This window comes from Odocoileus virginianus, chromosome 14, assembly GCF_023699985.2.
Source record: "Odocoileus virginianus isolate 20LAN1187 ecotype Illinois chromosome 14, Ovbor_1.2, whole genome shotgun sequence".
Classification (NCBI taxonomy): Eukaryota; Metazoa; Chordata; class Mammalia; order Artiodactyla; family Cervidae; genus Odocoileus; species Odocoileus virginianus.
The window spans coordinates 23592867-23601510 of NC_069687.1; the positions used below are offsets into that span (position 1 = coordinate 23592867).

The following is an 8644-nucleotide window of genomic DNA, read 5'->3' on the forward strand; positions in this document are numbered from 1 at the left end:
ACCAACATCATCATTTTTTTGAAGTATGCTGCTGCCTAGTCCCTTCAGTCATGTCCAACATTATGTGACTCCATGGACTGTAACCCGTCCGGTGCCTCTGTCCATGGGGATTCTCCAGGTCAGAACGCTGGAGTGGGGTAGCCTATCCCTTCTCCAGGGAATCTTCCCCACCCAGGAATCAATGCAGGGTCTCCTGCATTGCCAGCAGATTCTTTACCAGCCAAGATACCAGGAAAGTCCTTTTTGAACTATAGTTGACTTAAAATATTGTATTTGTTCCTGGTGTATAGCAAAGTAATTCAGTATTTTTACAGATTATACTCCATTAAAAGCTATTATGAGATCATGGCTAGGATTCTCGTTGCCCTACAGTATACACTTGCTGCTTGTCTGTTTTATACATATGGCTTGTATCTGTTAATCCCATATCCCTCATTTCCACCCCCTTTTTCCCTTCCCTTTCACAACCACTAGTCTTATACTGTGAGTCTGTCTATGTTTTACATATTCATTCATTTATATTTCATTTTATATTCCACATATAGGTGATATCATGCAGTATTTGTCTTTCTCTTTGGCCACCTGATGCAAAGAGCTGACTCATTTGAAAAGACCCTGATGCTGGGAAAGATTGAAGGGAGGAGGAGAAGGGGATGACAGAGGATGAGATGGTTGGATGGCATCACTGACTCAATGGACATGAGTCTGTTTAAGCTCCGGGAGTTGGTGATAGAGAGGGAGGCCTGGTGTGCTGCAGTTCATGGGGTTGCAAAGAGTTGGACATGACTGAGCAAACTGAACTGATCTGACTTATTTCACTAAATATAGTTTTCTCTGAATCTATCTACATTGTTGCAAATGTCAGAATTTCAATTTTTGTGGCTGAGTAATATTTTATTGTATATATAAAACATCATTTTTAATCCATTCATGTATTGATGGGCATTTGGGTTACTTTCTTAACTCAGCTATTGTAAGCAAGGATGATATGAACATTCAGAACTTCCCTGGTATCTCAGATGGTAAACAATCTGCCTGCATCTTTTCAAATTAGTGTTGTTTTTTTTTTTTGTTTGTTTGTTTTCCAGCTGTATACTCAGATATGGAAATGCTAGACTATATGGTAGTTCTACTTTTTAGTTTTTGGAGGAGTTTCCATATTGTTTTCCATAATAGCCGCACCAATTTACTTTTCCCCCAACAATGGGTAAGGGTTCCTTTCTCTCCACATTCTCTCCAGTGTTTGCTATTTTTAGGCTTCTTGATGACAGTCATTCTGACAGCTGTGAGGTAATATCTTGTTGTTTTCATTTTCCTTGTTCTAATGATTAGTGATACTGAACATCTTTTCATGTGCCTGCTAGCCATCTGCATTTCTTATTTGGAAAAAAATGTGTATTCAGGTGCTCTGCCCATTTTTAATCAGATTTTTTTTTTTTAATATTGAGTTGTATGAGATGTTTCTATATTTGGAAATTAACTTCTCTGTCATATAATTTAAAAAAATTTCCTCCATTTTGCAAATATTTTCTCCTGTTTCATAAGTCATCTTTTGGATTTTGCTTTGCAACAATTTTAAGTTTAATTAAGTCTCATTTATTTATTTTTGCTATTAGATTTTGTTTTATGAAATAGGTCAAAAATATTTGTATGACTTATGTCAATGAATGTTCTGCCTATGTTTTCTTCTAAGAGTTTTATAGCTTCAGGTCTTACTTTTATGTCTTTAATCCATGGGGGGGCTTGTTTTTGTATATGATGTGAGAAATATTCTAATCTCATTGTTTCACAGAATTAGAACAAATAATCTTAAAATTCATATGAAACCACAAAAGATCCTAAATTGCCAAATCAATCTTGATAAAAAGAACAAAGTGGAATTATTACCTTCACGGGTTTCAAACTATACTACAAAGGCACAGTAATCAAAACAGCATGATATTGGCACAAAAAAAGGACACACAGATCAACAGAACAGAAAAGAGAGTCTGGAGATAAATCCACACACATGTGGGCAATTAATCCATGACAAAGGTGGAAAGAATATACAATGGTGAAATAACACTCTCTTCAACAATTGCCATCATTTTTAATAAACTCAGCAATCACTTAGATTATCCACACAACACACTGACTCCTCCTTGTTTTGATTTTCCTATTTTGATTCCTCCCTGAATCTTGTGACCATCATTCTAATTCTCCTTGTGATCTCTCCCCCACTGACCTCACAACTTCTTTCAATGTTTGTCACCCCTTTGTGATTCTTACTTCTCAGCTCACTCAAGTTTGATCCCAGGGCCCATTATCAAAATTATTTCTTTGCATATGCTCTTGTTCTACTCTTGATTCATAACTGCATGTACTCTGTCTGCTCTAGTGAGCAATAAGCAATACTTTTCTAAATTATTGGAAAAAAGATAAAGAGAGTAGGTTTACTCTCACATTTGTGGCAATGAAACATGACCACGGACAGACTCTGGGATCTTGGATTGATGCATATACCAAATAATGCAGCAGAAGTAGAATTCTGGATTCATTATTCATAGTTGTTCTTTGTTTTTCATCACAGTTTGAAGAACTTCAACATTTTCCAGTCTTTATGTAGATGATGAAAACAGGAAGTTCTCAGAATCCTTGAAGTCTTTGGATATTCATAAACCATGCAGAACATGGATGACTTATATGAGTTCTTTATTATTTTTTAAAAATTCTGCTTATATTTATAATTGTCACCTGAATATGACTGTTATTATTATTGCAACTGCTACTGCTATCGCTCATAATGATACAACTGATTATCATAATAGCAATGACTGACTTATTGCATATTTGCATTAATAACTACAAGTATTTTACAAATATCTCAAATTTATAAGGTGAATGTTGCTTTCACTTGATATAATACAAGGATACTAACGGTCAATGAAATTGTCAAAATTTACTTAGCTAGGCAGTTGATAGAATCAGGAGTAGAAATCAGTTCTATTTAAATTTAATGCCCATTCTGTTAAGCACTATACAGTCTCCTTCAACCACTCATTGGCAATGAAATGCATCATGATTCTAGGCACTGATAGCCAAACATAGCTATAATATTGTATATCCTTTGGAAAGATTTTTCATCCACAAAATTTCTATACAGCATAGAACTATACCTAAAACTAAAATTTTTACTATACACATTTTATGATATATAACATAGGAAATGTGTATCTACATTTACAATAAGTTTTAGTAAGGAATTAGGTTAAAAGAACACACCAATTTATGAACGATTTATAACTATTAAGCATATTTTACAGCTTTTAAAAATTTTTTTCTGGCTCATGAGTAAATCTTTGGAAATACTTAGAAATGCTCATCCAGATTATGTTAGTCAGATAAGTATTCTGAAAATAATGTGTTATAACAAAAATTCCCTTGACACCTACATTAGAGAAAGATATATTTTAAAAATCCCTAGAGTTTTACTCATTTTTGTATCTCTTTAGCACATGAAATAAAACTAGTTAGCCAAAAAATGCACTTTATTTGTTTCAAACAAAATGAAAATTTAGTAAAAAATATTGTTATTTATTTTCTTCTTTACTTAAAATAGTGTTGGTATAATAGTGAGTATATAAGCATCATATGCTTATTCTAAAGTTAAACAGAGATCATTCAATAACATTCAAATAAAAGAAAATTTCTAGCGCTATCTTTTAGCATGTAACTTAAGTCATCAACACATTTAATTTTAAATAAATGAGATTATATCCTGTATAATATTTTCATCATGGAAACTTTACATTTCTTTATACTTCTCCTTTTCCCCTTATTTTTCTTCCGCTCTGTCCTTCTTTTCTTTTCCAACCCTTTCTTTCAATGTAGGTACTAACATTAAGAGGCTCTTATATAATTTTCTGTACCTTCCGTAATCAAATTTAAAAATCTATCTATTCATCTTTTAATCTGTATGTCTTTTATCTACGCATCTATGTCTCTATCACCTATTTATCAATTGCTCTACCTATTAGTGTTTTAATTAAAAATAGACCATATATTTTATTACCATCTTGGAATCCTGCTTTGCCACTTAGTATATTGTGGAACATCTCTAGAAGCCAATTGATGAGCCATGACATGTGGGGCCACCCAAGATGGATGGGTCATGGTGGAGAGTTCTGGCAAAATGTGGTCCACTGGGGAAGGGAATGGCAAAACATCTCAGTATTCTTGCCTTGAGAACCCCAAGAACAGTGTGAAAAGGCAAAAAGATAGGACACTGAAAGATGAACTCCCCAGGTTCGTAGGTGCCCAATATGCTACTGGAGATCAGTAGAGAAACAACTCCAGAAAGAATGAAGAGATGGAGCCAAAGCAACAATACCACCCAGTTGTGGATGTGACCGGTGATGGATGTAAAGTCCAATGCTGTTAAGAGCAATATTGCCTAGGAACTTGGAATGTTAGGTCCATGAAGCAAGGCAAATTGGAAGTGGTCAAACAGGAGATGGCAAGAGTGAACATTGACATTTTAACAATCGGAAAACTAAAATGAGCTGGAATTGGTGGATTTAACTCAGATGACCATTATATCTACTATTGTGGGCAAGAATCCCTAAGAAGAAATTGAGTAGCCATCACAGTCAACAAAAGAGTCCATAATGCAGTACTTGGATGCAGTCTCAAAAACGACAGAATGATCTCTGTTCATTTCCAAAGCAAACCATTCAATATCACAGTAATCCAAGTCTATGCCCCAACCACTAATGCTGAAGAAGCTGAAGTTCAATGGTTCTTTGAAGACTGAGAAAACTTCCAGAACTAAATGCAAAGAAAAAGATATATTTTCATTATAGAGGACTGGAATGTAAAAGTAGGAAGTCAAGAAATACACAAGTAGCAGGCAAATTTGGCTTTGGAGTACAGAATGAAGCAGGGCAAATGCTAGTAGAGTTTTGCCAAGAGAACACACTGGTCATAGCAAACATCTTCCTCCAACAACACAAGAGAAGACTCTACATGTGGACATCATCAGATTGTCAATACCAAAATCAGATTGATTATAATCTTTACAGCCAAGGATGAAGAAGCTCTATACCGTCAACAAAAACAAGGCCAGGAGCTAACTGTGGCTCAGATCATGAACTCCTTATTGTCAAATTCAGACTTAAATTGAAGAAACTAGGGAAAACCACTAGATCATTCATATATGACCTAAATCAAATCCCTTATGACTATACAGTGGAAGTGAGAAATAGATACAAGGGATCAGATCTGATAGACAGAGTGCCTGAATAACCATGGACAGAATTTGTGATATTGTAAAGGAGGCAGTGACCAAGACCATCCCAAGAAAAAGAAATGCAATAAGGCAAAATGGTTGTCTGAGGACGCCTTACAAAGAGCTGCGAAAAGAGGAGAAGTGAAAGGCTAAGGAGAAAAGAAAAGATATACCCATTTGGATGCAGAGGTCCAAAGAATAGCAAGGTGAGATAAGAAAGCCTTCCTCAGTGATCAGTGCAAAGAAATAGAGGAAAACAATGCAATGGGGAAGACTAGAGATCTCTTCAAGAAAACTAGAGATACCAAGGGAATATTTCATGCAAAGATGAGCACAATAAAGGTTGGAAATTGTATGGACCTAACAGAACCAGCAGTAATTAAGAAGAGGTGGCAAGAATACACAGAAGAACTATACAGAAAAGGTGTTCACAACCCAGATATTCAGGATGGTGTGATCACTCACCTGGAGCCAGACTTCCTGGAATGTGAAGTCTAGAGGGACTTAAGAAGAACCACTATGATCAAAGCTAGTGGAGGTGATGGAATTCCAGTTGAGCTACTTCAAACCCTAAGAGATGATGCTGTAAAAGTGCTGCACTCAAAATTCCAGCAAATTTGGAAAGCTCAGCAGTGGCCACGGGACTGGAAAAGGTCAGTTTTCACTCCAATCCCAAAGAAAGGCAATGCCAAAGAATGCTCAAACTACCATTCGATTGCACTCATCTCACATGCTAGCAAAGTAATGCTCAAAATTCTCCAAGCCAGGCTTCAATATTACATGAATCATGAACTTCCATATGCTCAAGCTGGATTTAGAAAAGCCGGAGGAACCAGAGTTCAAATTGGCACCATCCGTTTGATCATCAGAAAGCCAAGAGAGTTCCAGAAAAATATATATACTTCTGCTTCATTGACTATGCCAAAGCCTTTGACTGTGTGGATCACAACAAACTGTGTAAAATTCTTCAAGAGATGGGAATACCAGACCACCCGACCTGCCTCCTGAGAAATCTGTTTGCGGGTCAGAAAAGCAACAGTTAGAACTGGATGTGGAACAACAGACTGGTTCCAAATCGGGAAAGGAGTACACCAAGGCTGTATATTGTAACCCTGCTTATTTATCTTATATGCAGAGTACATCTTGAGAAATGCTGGGCTGGATGAAGCACAAGCTGAAATCAAAATTGCTGGGAGCAATATCAATAACTTCAGATATGGAGATGACACCATCCTTATGACAAAAAGTGAAGACGAACTGAAGAGCCACTTGATGAAAGTAAAAGAGGACAGTGAAAAGTTAGCTTAAAACGCAACATTAAGAAAACTAAGATCATAACATCCAGTCTGATCACTTCATGGCAAATAGACGGGGAAATAATGGAAACAGTGACAGACTGTTTTCTTGAGCTCCAAAATCACTGCAGATGGTGACAGCTGCCAAGAAATTAAAAGACACTTTCTTCTTGGAAGAGCAGCTATGACCAACCCAGATAGCATATTATAAAGCAGAGACATTACTTTGCCAACAAAGGCCCATCTTGTCAAAGTTATGGCTTTTCCAGTAGTCGTGTGTGGATGTGAGAGTTGGACTATAAAGAAAGCAGAGTGCTGAAGAATTGATGCTTTTGAACTGTGGTGTTGGAGAAGACTCTTGAGAGTCCGTTGGACTGCAAGGAGATCCAACCAATCCATCCTAAAGGAAATCAGTCCTGAATATTCATTGGAAGGACTGATGCTGAAGCTGAAACCAATATTTTGGCCACCTGATGCAAAGACCTGACCTATTGGAATATACCCTGATGTTGGGAAAGATTGAAGGCAAGAGGAGAAAGGGATGATGCAGAATGAGATTGTTGGTGACATCACTGACTCAGTGGACATGAGTCTGAGAAAAACCCGGGAGTTGGTGATGGACAGAGAGGCCTGGCATACTGCAGTCCATGGGATAGCAAAGAGTTGGACATGACTGAGTGACTGAACTAAGCTGAACTGAACTGATTGCTTCAAAGTTTGCTAAATATTTTATGTAATATTTATGAATTTTTTAAAGTTTACATTTATATTAATTTTTTTCAAATGCAATTTTTGAATTTGCCTTGCTTAGTGAAACAGTACAGCCACTTGTTTTCAAGTTTCTTTTATTTATTTATTTTTGACTATGCTGAGATCTTAGTTCTCAGGCCAGTGATTGAAGTCATTCCCCTGCACTGGCAGCTCAGACACCTAACCTTTGGACTGCCAGGGAATTCCCTGCTTTTAAATTTCTGAATTTTAGTGACTACACTCTTCTTTTCTTCTGTTTTCTTCATTGGGATATATTTCATTTAGATATCAGGAAGGAAGCTTATGTATCTGTGTTCACTCCTCATAGTAATGCAGGCTCTATGTTTAGGTTTTAGTCTATTGATTTATAAAAGAACAAAATATAATGGCATTTGCTCTTCCAAACTTGAAAAGAAAAATATGAATTGAGAAAGTTTGATATTGAAAAGCCTGGTATTAACAGCTTAGTTACTAAAAGCAGGGATTCCTAAATCAAAGAAATTTGTTATAAACAGTATCTCAAAACTTCAAAAGAGGAGGCTGCCCATACAAATAACAGAAGCTATAGAGAATTGAAAGAAGAAAAATGTTTCCTCAACAGTTAATCTAATAGCTAGTCTATGTGTGTCACATGTTTTGATTTCTTTAATAGCAATTTCTTTTTTTTTTTTTTATTACGAGGTTATCAAAAGACCTCGCAAGCGCTGAGAAGCAAAAAACTAAGGAAGAAAAAAAACTGAAGAGAGACCAAAGTAACCGTCTCTTGTCTCGACGCCCCCAGGCTCTAAGCCGTCCCTAAAAGCGTCTGTTTTTGCCGCACCAGTGTTTTCTCCCCCGAGGGGGTGCACCATTCCTGGAAGTACTGCAATACCAGGTCGATGCGTGGAGTGGACGGAGCAAGCTCCTATTCCAACTCCCTGCTCCAAAAATCCATTTAATATATTGTCCTCGGATAGAGGACGTATCAGATATTAAACTGATAAGAACAGATACTACACTTGATCTTAGCCAAAAGGCCGAGAAGCGATTTTAATAGCAATTTCTAATTGGTAGTTCATAAGGATACTTCCATCCATGCCATTAATATAAACGTTTTGCATATCTTTCAGCTGCTAACATCCTTTTTACCTTTTCCCCCAAGTCTTTTAAATGTAACTTGTATTATCATTCTTTTATATTTTTATTTTTTTAAGTTTTACATATTCTTAAATTTATTTAACATTTGCAAACTTTTATATTATGTATTTTACAATGTGTATATCAACATATTCTGAAACATTTTACAATCATAGTAAACATAACATATATTGTACAAAAATTATAGCTAACATAT

General features: G+C 36.1%; 1 non-coding gene across 1 annotated transcript; it reads right to left on the minus strand.

Moving 5' to 3' along the window:
• Positions 1-8148: 8148 nt before the first annotated feature.
• On the minus strand, positions 8149-8339 carry LOC139038308 (U2 spliceosomal RNA). Its single transcript, XR_011491307.1, has one exon. It is a non-coding gene; the product is annotated as a U2 spliceosomal RNA (small nuclear RNA).
• Positions 8340-8644: the final 305 nt, after the last annotated feature.